The sequence below is a fragment of the Punica granatum genome, chromosome 2 (genome assembly GCF_007655135.1).
Source record: "Punica granatum isolate Tunisia-2019 chromosome 2, ASM765513v2, whole genome shotgun sequence".
In the NCBI taxonomy this organism is placed as follows: Eukaryota; Viridiplantae; Streptophyta; class Magnoliopsida; order Myrtales; family Lythraceae; genus Punica; species Punica granatum.
Window position 1 is genome coordinate 11268444 of NC_045128.1, and position 16049 is coordinate 11284492.

Below are 16049 nucleotides of genomic sequence, written 5' to 3' on the forward strand. Positions count from 1 at the left end.
ACATTGGAATGCTCCCAATCATTTGCGTCAAGACTAGGCCTCTTCCACAACAGGCACCAGGACAACCTCGGTCACACACTCCCTAGGGCAATTCTATATTTTCTTAGACAATAGGGGAATGCATTTGTAAAAGCTTGCAAGGACAAAGGACACGAAGTTTGACTTTCGAGTGCACAAGAGTCAAAACTCCAAGAAAAGCCGGCCCTCACAAAATAGGGCTAGGGCAGCAACAAGCAACAAGTCTCCACGAGGCGAACCACACCAAAGTACCTCAGCAATGCAAAGTTGAGGAGTTTCAAACAAAGTCACAGGACACAAAACAAGCCCCAGCTACAAGAAAAAAAAGAGCTAAAAGAATAGGGAAAAACCCGCCAATGAAGAGAGAGAGAAAAGAAGCGGGAAAAACCCGCCAATATGCAAAACAAGGCAACGCCGACGTTCACCAAAAGCACCGGCACAACCAATCCAAAAAAATCAACAAACCTCAACAAAAAGGGGAGCAGCAGACACAACTCATCGACGGAGATAAGATACAATGCACTCAGAGGTCGAGTCCTTCGAATCCTTTGCCTTTCTAAACTCGAGAGATAAAACAATTGAGCCTGCTAGGTTGAAAACCCCTTTTAAAGGGGGTGACCTAGGCAATAGTTATGGCAAAAGAGAGGCACGATCGGAAACCCCTTTGGGGCGGCTGTGGCAATGGGAGAGCTCTTCCCCTTTAGGTTGAGAGGTGCGGCTCTGAGGTGGGTGACCGTAGCAAAAAGAGAGCAAAACGAGAGATTGATAAAATTGACACCCTAGTCCTCACACACCGTGCAGACTAGCAATCCCCAAGGGAAGTGGCCGGGTTATCTACTTCAACACGATCCCCGATCGACTCACCTGCATTACTTAACCGTCCAAAGCAGAGTCTGCCTCAAGCACGATAGGCAACCAAGCACGCCATCCAAGCAGTTCAAGACAACCAACACTAACAGAAAGACGGAAGAAAAGGGAGATACATCTCGCTATCGACGTGAACCGGTGTATTCTTTTAGCCTGGGGCAACGTGCTTCCCAAGCTTTCTCTTTTCTCTTTGTCTTTGCATAACTCCAAATGGGTCATAGCCACCCTTCAACAGGCTACCACAAAGCCAAAATCCCAGACATTCCTTTCCAGGGTCTAGTCATAGCATTCTGGAAATGATCAGATCGACGTCTGACCAACTCTAAATAGAAATTCCCATGCGGGTTGCAAATGCAATCGCCCTACGGCATTCGGATGATAAGGGTCCAAAGCCGACGGGCGTGTCGAACAAATGATAGAACTGCTAGGGCATCGTCGGGGAAGTCTCGATATGCCCATGCATGGCTAACAAGAGTCCCTTAAGGCCTCGTATCTAGACATTCGAGAATGGGATCCACTTGCACTGTCAAAACAAAATTCTTCATGGGTCGCTTAGTTGACCCGAAACTGAAGATCCGCGTGTTGCAACGACATTTTTGTGCTTACCTGTGTCTATCTTGTGTTAGTATTTCTCCAAACTTCATATCCTACATGTGTTCGAGCCCCTATATCCATTTTCAAGCTTAGATTTTAAGTTTGAGGCCTCTAAGCCATAGACCCAGCTCAGTACAGAATCGAACATAATTTTGGTCATTCTTGGGTCACAAATGGCAACCGAAGTTTCAAACCTTTCTGAACCGGATTGAGTTGTCAAAACCCATCAAACACCTCCCCACACAACCCTAGGGTGTCAAGGAGTTGAGAAATCCAAGAAAAACCCGTCGGTTTTAACCAAACACGAAGAAACAGCCCAGTCGGGTCGAATTTTTGGCCTGACCTTGCAGTTTTCTTGCAGATTGGGTCGATTCAAGACTCTTTTTGCAAAACGACCACCGCAGTCACCTCCAGCGGTGAGTTAGGAGTTGGGAGCCATTGACCTTACCTCAAAATTCCATCGGGAACCACTGTGGTGGAGTAAACTGGCAATTTCGTCCCTGACTTACGCAAGTTGCATCATCTGGGTCCCTGAAAAAAATGTTACATCGAATTTGTCCCTGCTCACATCAAATTCGTCCCTAGTCACATCGAATTTGTCCCTGGTCACATCAAGTTCGTCCCTGGTCTCATCAAGTTCGTCCCTAGTCTCATCAAGTTCGTCCTTGGTAATATCAAATTCGTCTCTGGTCACATCAAATTCGTCCCTGGTAACATCAAGTTCGTCCCTAGGCACATCGAATTCGTCCCTAGTCACATTAATTCGATCCTCCATCACATCAGTTTGGTCCTTGGTAACATCAAATCCATCCCTCCACCCTATCTATCGTTAACACTTGATGGAAAACATTGTATTCATCAATATCGTTCTTCTATGTAACTGTTCAATTTACTGTCAAATTTGAAACTGCCTTACTTTATTCCCTTTTTTTTTGTCTTCTCTTTTACCACTCACTCTCGTCTCTGGTTCATAACTCCTGCTCTCCCGCTCTCTCTCTGCTCTCTCTCTCACTCTCTGCTTTCTTTCTCTCTCTCTCTCATAACACCCTCCAAGCGTGAGCTAAGCGACGTTGTTTCCTCTTGGAGAAAGATCGGCTTCGCTCTCTCTGAGCTCTCTCTCTGTTTCGTCCTGATCATGTATGGAGACTTCAGATTCGTCGCGAGCCAAGGTATGTCTCCGGCTAACTGTGACAAGCTATTGTTTTAAGCAAAAATATGACATTTTTGTTGATGATCGGAACATGCATTACAGTTTGGTTACTGTTTACGCATTCCAATTATCTGAGTTGAGACACTGCTTTGGCTAACAAAACAAAAAGGGGGGTTTTCTAAGTTTTGGTTTTCTGTGGTCTCTAGCAGTGGAAGCACGTTTAGGACAGTCGATGTGGTTATGCATCATGGGGGAAAGTTTGTTAGAGACCTCATTTTACGATATGAAGGTGGTGTTGTGGAAGTGAAAAAAGACAAAGACATAGATAAGTTCACTGCTGCAGGGGTTTTAGACATGCTCGGCAACACATATAAGATCAAACCCACTACCTGCTTCTATCAAAATCCAATCTTTAGTGATTTGGATGTTGGACTTGAACCTCTAGCTAGTGATGATGATGCAAGATTGTTGTTTAATATACTTGCATAAGTTAATGAGCCTTGTAAAGAGGTTCACTTGTACTTTGAGCACAATGTAGTAAATGTTCTTGAAAAAATTTCTTTAGATGAGGTTCGAGAGCTTGAGAGAAAGAGAATTGAAAAGGAAAGTCATCAGGGAGAGGAAGCTGATCAGGGAGAGGTAGGTGATCAAGAAGAAGATGATCATCAGGGATAGAAAGATGATCAAGGACAGGAAGATGATCAGGAAGAAGAACGTGATCAAGAAGAGGAAGGTGATCAAGAAGCTGACACCACAGAGGACAGCAACTACAAGTTGGGACCAGATGACAATAATCAGAGGAGTCTGATGATGGAAGAGTTGATTCAGGTGGAGGCGAAGGAGTACAAGGAGGTGAAGGAGAAGTGCAGGGAGGTGAAGAAAGCACACTGTCTGGGAAGAGAATGAAGTGAAACTGCAATGAGAAATCAAGCTATTTTACCTCAAAATCCATTAAGAAAAGAAGATATAAGAGCAAAGGAAGGTTCAAGGACAAGACAACTGCTGAGAGAGAGCACATGTTTGCAGGTACTTTCAGATTTGCACAGGAGATGGAAGGAAGCACTACAAATGGAATATACAGAGGTCCTGCTACATTCTCATCTACTGCTGGTGCTGCTGCTGCTGCATCCACATCTGATGCCAACCTTGAAGAAGAGCAGGTATGTGAGGGCTATGAAACAGATGAGATGAAGTCAATCCATGATGAAGATTCAGACAATGAGGTAACCGGGTATCCATGTTTCAACCCAGAAGATGAAAGCAGTGTTGTTATCACTAAGTCAATGGAGTTTGAGAGTTTGGAGTAGTTCAAGAATGTTGTGAGAGATTTGAATATCTCAATTGGAGGGATGTGGGTGGTAAGGGCAAGTGATGTCCTTGGGCCATACTATGCTCAGAAAACAAGACAAGTAAAGTCTTCCAAGTGAAGACTTTCCACTCTGAGCACACATGTGCTAGAAAGATGACAAACAAGCTTGCAACAAGGGAGTGGATAGCCCCTAAGTTGGTCCCACTTGTCAGATCCAACCAGATGTAACTGGACAAGTAGCATATGACTACATGATCCACAGGTATAAGGTAAAGATGAATGATGCCATGGTATCTAGGGCTCTGAAATTGGCTCATGAAATCTGTGAAGGCCAAGAGAATGAGCAATATGCAAAGTTGCGTGATTATGCTAATGAGCTATTAAAGAGAAATTCTAGATCAACTATTCGCTTGCAATGTACACCATATACTCATGAGTTTTACAGAATGTATATCTGTTTGGAAGCTTGCAAAATGGGCTTTTTGACTGGGTGTAGACCCCTGATTAACTTGGATGGTCGCTTCTTCAAGGGATATTATAGTAGACAATTGCTATCTGCTGTGAGTCAAGATGGGAACAACTCTTTTTATGTGATAGCATACGACATTGTGAATGTGGAGAACAAGGAAAACTGGATTTGGTTTCTTGAAAACCTAGCGAATGATCTGGGGGATCTAGTGGAGAAGGGGTTCACTTTTATTTCTGATAGACAAAAGCTAACCAATCTTGTCCTTCGCATGGAAATATAATAACATCCTTTAGGTTTTCCTACTGATAACTTATTTGCATTAATTCATTCATTTCTGATGCAGGGATTGGATAGTGCTTTGCAGTTAGTTTGCCATGGTGCACCAGATAGATATTGTTGTAGACATATCTTTGCTAACTTCATTAAGAAATTTAGCAATACCCCAGAGTATGAAAGAGCATTTTGGGCCTGTGCTAAGACAACAACACAACGCCATTTTGCTGAAGCAATGATGGTGTTTGATAGGCTGAATAACGATGCTGCAAAATGGCTGAATGACATCCCTGCAGATAGGTGGAGCAGGTCAGCCTTTGACACTGTATGCAAGAATCAGGCTGTCACATCCAATATGTGTGAGAAGTTCAATGGGGCAATCCTTAAATATAAGGGCAAGCCCATAATTACGATGTTTGAAGGGGTAAGGATGTATATCACTAGAAAGATGGTGAAGACACCGGCATTGATTGCCAAGAGCCAAGGACCCCTCTGTAAACAAGTCCAAATGAAGCTTGATAAATTGCATAAGAAGGCAATCTATTGGACTCCTCACTGGTCAGAGGATCCCAATAGAGCAAAGTTTGAGGTAACTTGTCCTCCCCATTCAAAGTGTGCTGTTGACTTGAAAGAGATGACATGTTCATGCAGATCTTGGGAGTTGTCTGGCATTCCATGTGAGCATGCCATTGCTTGTATCAGCCACAATGGTGAAAAAATGAAAAATTTGTCCACTGTTGGCTAACCAAAGAGACCAATGATAAGATATACTCTAACTACATCAACCCCGCAGCTGGTGAGAGATTTTGGGAGACAACTGGTTTTGACCCTATCCAAACTCCCATTGTGAAGAGAAAACCAGGAAAACCAAAAACCAAGAGAAAGAAGGCACCGGAAGAAGACTCTAATCCTCACAAGATGAAGAAGAAGCTTGGCCCTCCTAGGTGCTCCAGATGCAAACAGGTTGGACATAAGAAGACCAGTTGCAAGGCTAACTTAGGTGATGGGGACACAGTTGCTGCTACTAACGAAACAAGGCCATCTGATGTGCCAGTTGATGGTGCAAATGAGGAAACCAGAGCATCTTAGGTGCCAGGTGAGGGGGGCTCAGCTGCTGCAAGTGACAATGCAAATGATGCACTAGCTACTGCTCAAGATGGACATTTTGGTCCTATCCCATCTCAACTTGAGCTTCAATCAGCACAACCCTTACAGATTGACCATTACACCACCACACATGTAAAATTTTACTTTTTTTAAAAATAATTTCAGCATGACATTATCGAATTAATTAACTTTGTCATCCTAATATCATTTTGCTTGATGTATAGGGTCCTTGGCAGCACTTTCCCTATGCAGATGATCTTGCCAACATGCAGGTCACTCCTCCAGGTGGAATTGCATTCAGACCACTGCCTATGAGACCTAGCATGATACCTTATCCAAGAGCTCTTATTACAAAGGAAACCATTGAAGGTGCCAGTGCTGGAACTGCCTAGAGGTTTGCAGCCTTTATGAACACAGAAGCACCAAGGCCTCCTCAATGATGATAGTTGTCTTTTATTGCTCATTTTGGTTGCTGTTGATCTTGCTTTAGAAGTTCAGATGCATTTTGGACTGTGAAGACTGTGAATATTGGAATGTAATTAGGTTGGGACATAGATAGTTTTTTGTTGTGTTTTTAGCTGGATTGTACATGCTGAAGACTGTACATGCTGAATTGTACATGCTGGGTTATGTTGAAGGCAGTATGCATGCTGAATTGTACATGCTGGGTTTTTTGTTGAATTGTTATATGTTAAAGTTGATGTATTTTGTAATTGGGGTGACTCAGAATCTCTAACTGTAATATTAAATTAATATTAATTGTTGCTAATTGGTTCGGTTGCTTTATTCATTTTGAAATTTTATCCTTATGTTCTCACACTAGTGCATAGCAGATTTTGAGCTTATATTACAGTAAATATGTTACAGAGTGCTCAATCTGTTTCATTAAGGGTAGAGGACTATATTGATGTAAGGGATAAGGACTATGTTGATGATAATTGGAAACCAAAGTTGTATAAAAAAGATGAAAAAAAAAGATGATAATTGGAAAACAGAGTTGTATAAAAAAGATGAAAACAAGATGAAAAAAAAAAGATGATAATTGGAAAACCAAGGTTGTATAAAAAAGATGAAAAAAAGAGAGATGATAATTGGAAAACCAAAGTTGTATAAAAAAATGAAAAAAAAAGATGATAATTGGAAATCCAAAGTTGTATAAAAAAGATGAAAAAAAAGAAGCCTAAATTACAAATACAGACATAAGGACCTTTTTGATACATATCAATCTGGACCTCTCACAGAGTTATAAAGGCAAAAGACGGAGGGATGGATTTGATGTTACCAAGGACCAAATTGATGTGACGGAGGATCGAATTGATGTGAGTAGGGACGAATTCGATGTGCCCAGGGACGAACTTGATGTTACCAGGGACGAATTTGATGTACCCAATGACGAATTTGATGTGACCAGGGACGAATTTGATGTTACCATGGACGAACTGGATGAGACCAGGGACGAACTTAAAGTGACCATGGATGAATTCGATTTGACCAGAGATGAATTTGATGTGACTAGGGATGAATTCGATGTACCATTTTTTTCAGGGACCCAGATGATGCAATTTGCGTAAGTCAGGGACGAAATTGCCAGTTTACTCCACCGTGGTGATGTCCGACCCGAAAACTCCCCAGTCTGGTCTATTTACAAGACGTGCTCTGCTTTCCGTGATCTATACGGGTCAACCCAATAACTCTGGAACCAAACGACCACCACACCCACCTCTGGGGGTCTCTTAGGAGTCAGGAGCCATCGACCTTGCATCAAAATACCATCGAGAGCCTCTGGGAGAGCCGTTTCTTTCTAGACTGCCAGTCGGGTCAATTTTGACCTAGTCCAGTCTGTTTATGTTTTGCCAACCCGACTTTACTCTTGATTTTCGGAAAATCTACATGTGTTCTCCTCCCTGAAACCACCACAGGGACGTTAAGCATCCTCTTGGCTTTCCGGAACAGTTGAGCATTATCCGAGAAGCATCCCGAGTTGTCCGAATCGGCCTGTTTTCTCCCGGGTGCCCAGTCGGGTTTGTTACCTCAATTCGGGTCTATTCAATGAAAAACAACCCAATCCCAACTCACCAACGGTTCAACCCGACTTTTTACAGTCTCATCTCGTATCCCAGGACTAAGTATAACCTTAGAGGTGCTAGGACTTTTACATTTTTGTTGTGTTTATGGAGTTATAAGGGGTTTTATGCATGTTTTACTTCCAAGTTTTAATATTTATGCAATTTTCATGTTATATCATGCATGTTTATCATTGTTTAATGTGCTAGCATGTCGGGAAATGTTTAAATCGAAGTCGAGGAAACCATATCGACTAGGAAAAGCCGAGATACCTCTCAGATTAACCTCTTGGAGAGGTAACCAAGGGATATTCTTGACCTTTTCAAGTCAAGACCGGTTTCCTTGCCCCGATTTGAGTTGTTTCCCGAATTTTTATGCTTTCCCACATTTATGGAGCCGGTATTGTTTTATCGATTCAATAAATAACGTGGTTGTGCATGTTTATATGTTTAAATGCGTTTTACAAACTCATGGCGATACCGGCTTTGTTATATACGTGTCATTTATCGTGTTTAACGTTTAAGCATGCGAGAAATAGTCAAAATCGGGTTAAAGAGACCGCTTGAAACTCGAAACGGGTCAAGGAAACACACGGCTATTCCCAAGAGGAAAGGATCGAAGGTTCCTCGACCTTATTCAGGTCAAGAACGATCTCTTTACCTCGATGAAATCCATTTCTCGAATTTTGTGCAAATTGCAATTTTAATATTATCACAAATCCCGCATGCTAACAACTTTAAAACGTTGTTTTAAAAGTAAAAATGCATGAATTCATATATCGATGGCTCTTTTGGGGCCATTTGGGTTCCGAGGATATTTTAGTCATTTTGACCAAATTATCCTCGACCTTCATGGACCGGTCTTGGTCGTCGTGTCATGAATTGTTTTCATTAAATTAAGCTTTTCGGGTATTCAGACTTCATTCAGTGGATCACACTTCACACTGACAAATCTTGCATGAATTGGTAGTTAACCGATAACTTACGTCGATGAGTTGTCAAATGACGTTAATGTCCTTTTCAAAACTTGTCCCTTTCAAAACCCGAAATGCGCAGTCCGATGTAGTATGTACGTCTAGAAAGGACTTGTGTGTCTCAACTTGAGTTTTTACCTGATTTCAGGTAATTCAGGTCAGGATAAATAAGATCTTTCTTGATCACTTCCGGTTAGACCGACCGGTTCTTTGGCTTTTTGGGGTTCTTGCATAACGCTGGATGATCCAAGGAATTGGTCGACACCGGTTACAGGCCGAGGTGGTCCGCACTGCGATGTTTCCCTTTTCTAAAAAAAAAATTCAAATAAAGGGCAAAATCATCTTTTCACAATTTAGCGACACCCCTAGGGTTAGCTTGACAGAAACACTACGGTATCAAGATAGGAATAGGCTACCTGTTCAGGTGCAGGTTCATCTGCAAAGCCTTTTCTTATCCACATGCAAAACGCCGATTAATCTTTCACTTGACCTAACCAAACACTAGATAATGGTTATGTGGAATTCGAGATTCCCAATCTATAGTCAAAACATGAGTTTGGTGAATTTAGTGGAATTTCAGTGTCACAATACATAACAACTATAAAAGCAATCCACACATGAAGGATTTGACTACAGATACCACGTCTATCAAGTCCTTGAAACAAAGTCGAATGCAAAATGTTTTACACACGTTTGTCTGTTTAACATATGGCATTTTCTTGCAAAAATACTCTTGGGTTAATAATCTGTTAATCCACGTACACTCGGTAATAACAAACACATCATCTGCAATTTTGATGATGTTTGTTATCTTTCCGCTCTTGTTTGTCCATGCGAGTCGAGTTCGATCCATAGGACGCATTACACTTAGGGTTCAACGCCCTAATCATCAGTCACGGGGTCCCCATTCACTGATAGTGCATTTGAATTTCAGTTTTCGGTTTTTCCCTGAACTCACGGCGAATCGGAGTGGAATAATAACCGAACGCGAATCGACTGAGATTCAATCATTTGTAATTTGTATCTATTGTTTTGAGAGCATTGTAAGGATTTATTTTATACATTTATTATGTAAAAATCCCACTTAGTGAGCGAACGGTTCGAGAGTCGAATTAATCGAATCGGTCCAATGCTTGCCCAGACAAGAGTAATCCCAAGATTTCGCGGTTCTAGTTCACGTAGGAATTCAAACATCATAGTTTGATGAACTGTAAAGCAAAATAGTGAACCAATTCCCCGACATATGGGCTTACTTCTCTCTCGGCCACTCAACCGATATCGTTTAGTTCACCGAATTTTCGTTGTCAAAACATGTAAGCTGAGCGCAGCTTAATTCACACGATAAATGAAATAATATTGCAAGCTTAGCAAACCAGAGTACCGAAAGGGCGTGCGGGATATAGGCCCCCATGTAACGTGAACCCCCGAACATGGACTTTCCGGTTCCACATAATCATTGCCTTAGCAAAACTAGGTGTTTCATACCCCTAGACCCAGGTAACTTATCGGCCCACGACCTTCGGGTCGTAAAATGATAAGTGGCGACTCCTTCTCACGCGTGTCCGTCACGCATTCCCGGGAAGGTGGACACTCCCAAGCCGCGCGATCCAAAAGTGCGCATGCTGGCTCGACGAGAGTCCACATTCGGGTTCGTACATCGTTTATAATTTATGAACGAGTAATCTTTCCCTTTTCAAACTCAAATTTCGCAAATCATTTAGCTCGTGGTTCGATGTAGCATGGACGTCTGAGAAGGACTCGTGTACCTTGGCTCGGATATTCGCCTAATTTCAGGCGATTCAGGTTGGGGTGCGGTAATCCTTTTTCAGATCACTTCCGAGCAGATGAACCGGTCCTTTAACTCCCTTGGGATTCTCACATAACCCTGGAGGACTCAGGAGATTGGTCGACATCGGCTACAGGCCGAGGTGGTCTGCATCGCGTGATCCCGTCTTTCTTAAAATCATTTTCAGCACAAGGGCGATATCATATGTTCTTAACTTACAGACAATCCTAGGGTTAGGATGATCGAAAGACTTCGGGCAACGGGTGGAGATGGGCAACCTGTGTAGGCGTAGGTTCATCTGCAATGCTCGTTTCACCCAATTGAAGTGTTTCTGTTGTCTTAGCATAGTACCAGGCACTTAGAACGGGTTTATCTATCAGTAAAATATGAAATTTGACTAATCATGCACTTCACATAATCAAACATGGGCAATTAGGCAAAAAGTGATAGATTTTGGGTTTTTAGTCGAAAACATGTTTTTTGTCGTAATTTGTTAAAGCCACATCGTCACAATGACAGAACAATTTAAAATAAACTAATATATCTTTAACCGAATTAGTACCGCATGCAAGCATATTCTCTAGTCTGTTTAGGATAGAGAATTTTGTGCCAAACAACTCCGGTTCATAATTGGTTAATCACGTAAACAAGACGTTTAATACATAATTTGTCTGCTTTTATATGTTTTTATCTGTTTTTGTCTATTTTATCGCGATTCAAGCCCGAGCCCATAGGATACATCTTGCACGGGGTCCAATACTCCGAACAATCGATCACGGGGTCCAACGCCCCAAACACATTGAGCGCGTGCAGTGCGAAATGGGATCTAGCTTCAAGTCACCATTTCATTCCGAGTAGTATCTAAGCGGAAGATGACTCGGATTGGATGCGTGAATCGTAGCTTGACAATAATCCAGGAGCTCGACCAGTCGCACGGTTATCTCAAGGGTCAATCGACCCTCTGCTCTCTGAGTCCGTGTTGCCTTAACTTACTTTTCTGCTATTTAAATCTCACGGTGAGCCAAAGAGTAATAATGATCGAACTCGAACTGACCGGGATTCAGTCGTTGTAATTTGTAATTTAATTTGAGAGAACATTGTAAGGATTTATTTTGTACATTCATTCATTGTAAGAATCCCGATCGACAAGTGAACGGTTTGAAAGACAGAACCGATCGAATCAGCCTATTTCCCTTGAGATAAGTAAGCTGATGCTTCGCAGTTTCGATCCAGGCAGGAAACCGATCATTATGGTTAGGTGAATCGTAGCGAGGATAGCAGACCGAATCCTCGAAGCGTGGGCCTACTTTCCTTTAGCCCGAATCTATTGGTTCTTCGAATTTACGGTGTCAAAATGGACAAGACTAGTGTAATCTAATTCATTTGGTAAATGAATAAAAACGGCAAACCCTAGATAGACCAGAGTATCGACAAGGCATGCGAGATATAGGCCCGCACGTAATAGAACTCCCGAATTCGGAACTGTTAGAGCATATGCCTTAAGCAAACTAGGTGTATCTCTTACCACTAGACCCGGACAATTCACCGGCCCTCAACTCTCGGGACGTAAACAGGTAGTGACGACTCCTTCTCACGCGTGTCCGTTACGCGTCCCCACGAGAGGGTGGACACTCGCAAGCCGTATGATTGAGCATCGCATGTGGGTCCTGACGAGATGAAATTCAGGTTTGCACAATGCCAACGCAGTTAATTTGGATGATGACGATAACTCCAATGCGAACGATCAAAACCGTCGCATACTTCATTCGGCATTCGTTATTCGACTTTGCAAGCTACAAGAAACACAAGTCCCGAGATATCACTGTGGAAGTAGATTTGTAATCGGACGCGAATTCATTCAACGCATGTGCTTGTGAGACCTGCACAATGCTTCCACATATTCAAAATGCAACCACACGTTTTCAGCAATTTGTGTGATATTCTACACCAATGAGGTGGACTTCCACATGGAAGGCACGTATATACTGAGGAGTCGGTTGGCATGTTCCTCATGGTTGCGCGCCATAGCACACGGTTCTGTTACGTTGTTGAACTTTTCGGACACTCAACACTTTCGTAAGGTCTTACGAGCCGTGAACACCATATCAAGATTGTATATAAAGCCACGAGAACTCAATGGTCCACGACCGGAGATTATGGCAAAACCAAAGTTATTTCCTTACTTTAAGGTAATTTTCAGGACATTAGCTTTTCAATTACCAGTTACTTGATAAATGTACACAGGTCTATTGTTTAAACCTTTGCTACAATCCACACCAAATTTTGCACATTTTCCAGGATTGCATCGGAGCGATAGATGGCACTCACGTGGCAGCGGCACCATCGGACTATATGCAAGTGCAATATCACGGCCGTAAGAGTGTACCCAACTAAAATGTGATGGCTCTATTCGCTTATGTGAAGACCGGTTGGCAGGAATCCGCCCATAACACCAAAATGTTGATGGAGACAGTAGTCAAACCGGAATTTCCGTTACCCCCATCTGGTAGGTATCATATTCCACTTGTTAGATTAATATGCAAAACTCTCACGTATTGTCTAATGGCTACACATCTCTCAATTCAATTACGGGGAAATATTACATCATCGATGCTGATACCCCAATATGAAGGGTTTCTTGGCACCTTACAATGGAGAGAACTATCATCCAAGTCATTTTGAAGGACATCATGTTAATTCTCGAAAGGAGCTGTTTAACAAGCGGCATTCGTCAGTTCGGAACGTCATTGAACCATGTTTTGGTGTCCTTAAGAACATATTTGTCATATTAGGACTGATGCCCAATTTCCCGGTCTATAAGCAAGTGGACATTGTGCTATCGTGTTTTGTCCTTCACAATTTCATCAAAACGAGGATCATTTCGATCATTTGTTTGAAGAGCATGGAGATAACTACTATGATGTAGAAGACAAATTGCCCCAAGAAGGACAAGTAGTGGAAGTGGACTTCAGTACTATTGAGATGGACCGACAAGGCAAACGCATATCAGTAGAACTGTGGAGTAATTGGGACGGCAGTGACTAATGTTGCATGAGCGTATCTCGGACTTATCTGGATTGCATGTTCTTTTTATTCAATCGAAAGGAAAGGAGAATTGATGTGAGGAAAAAAAAAAAAACATCACAAGCGCCTGACATGGGAAGTCATTTGGGGTGTTTTGGTTGGAATTATCTTTTGAAAACTCAAAGGCCCCCTTTTAGTTTTGTCATCTCAATGGAAATGGTGGGTCCCCTATTTTGTGCATGTCCACTTTGTAATCAATGAAATCAAATCAAATTTTATTTCATCCCAAAACCAAACGCCTTGTAATATACAGTGATTTTTATTTTTATTTTTAAATTTAACATCTATATAGATGTATATATATATATATATATATATATGAAAATAAACTCCTGAACTGAATTCCTACACAGTCATATCATCAAAAATATAAAATAACATTTCTCGCATCATCACATCATCACTAATAGATTTAGGAAATTATTTAGGAAATTATTTATATTCTTTTATCATTAATTTATAGTAGAATGGATAAATTATATGCAATATTATGCATATAGTACAACATAACATATGCAAGGGAACAAAATATGTAGTGACCTACTATTACCAATTATATATACGCCATATATATCGTATAAGGGAATTTAGACTATTATTTTTTGAAATAAAAATTTCACCATACTGAAAATTTTTATATTGGATAGGGAATTTCCTTGTTAATTTGTATGACATTTGCATTATATACACTGTACATGTTGATTCAATATACTAACACTAATGTTTTACATCAATTTTGTCGATTCGCAAGACTTTACCAGTATTCACTAGGCTTAGTCAGGCTTTCTCGAAATTCAAGATCGTCAAATTCAAGTATTTTTTTCCCATAAAAGTAATTTATTTAGGATTTTATCTTTTTAATTAGATGTTACCTTGTTTGGTACATTTATTATTTCTTTAGAACTACTATATTTGCACGAAAAATTTTCTTTATCATTTACTTTTTAATCTATACCTTAATAGATTTTGAGGTGGTACAATGATTTATCATATATTAAAAGAATTGGGATTAGAAGAAGTAACAAAATTATCAATTTTGATATAATTTTCCTTGATAGAGAGATACAATTTGCGTGTTTGACTAAATATATTATTTTATCAATAAAAATTAAATTATTATTAGTTTATTATTTCTAATGAAGTTAGGATTCATTTATGTATGTAGGTATAAGAAAGTCTTAGATTGATTTGTTTTCGGTCTTACTTTGAAAAGAAACTTTTACACAATTAATATTTTCAAGATATTATACTTCCATCATCAAAGTATCACCCAGTTAATGTTAAGTAAAGATATTGTTTTTTCTTAGTCTATATAAATAAGTAAAGATATCGCTTTTGCTTAGTCTATATAAATGATTTTTTGTAATTCATTGATATCCTTAGCATAATTTATTCAGTTTTAAATAAATTTTATTTTGAAAGACCAATTTTTCTATAAGATCAATAACATTTCATAATTATTATTAATTTCAAGTTTCAAATACTAATTTTTCACAATTTTTATTAAAAATAGAGAAAGTTAAAGGGGTAATTGCGTCATATGGCCCATGATTTACGCGCTTTGTCAAATTTATCGCTTGCTTTTTTTTTGGGTCAGATATATCCGATTGTTTACGTTTTACTCGAAACATTTATTACAGGAGTAGTCTATTTTATTATATATAATATGATGGAGTTCTCGCATGTTGATCAGTCTTTTTTTTTTGAATAATTCTAATTTACATCTGCAATAGATTATCAACCTTTGTAATATCAGAACTGAAACTATAATTGCAACAATTAAATTTTACAAAGAAGATGGTATTGTACAATATATAATATTGCATTTATAAGGAAAGGAAAATTTATACAATGAAACTAAGAAGAACAAAGTTCCAATAAGAATAACTAACTCAATTATCACGGGACTATTATTATTAAGTAGCATTACAAAAATATTATATTTAAAAAATACAGAAAATAATACAATATATCCAAATCTTTTGATGCTTTCTCAATTGTATCCCAATTTTTTAAATTTTTCCGAGGCAACCTAATATTTAAGGTTCAATTTAAATTATCCCGCCATTGATTTTCCATCGATTTTAAACAAAGAACGTGACGTGGTTCGTTAATTGATGTAACGATGCCTACGTGGATTATTGTGTGGGACCGTCCCATTGACACTCTGGATAATTCCCGTCCTCTCCCCTGCGTTATGATGTACATAAGGTATCTTAGATGATACAGTAAAGATAATTATCCCTCAAGAATATAAAAGCATAATGAGAGTAAAAGGAGCAAATGAGGGTATGGTGCAGGAACAAATAAGAGTAAAAGAATGGTATGGAAAATTAATTTGTGTTTCTATTTACA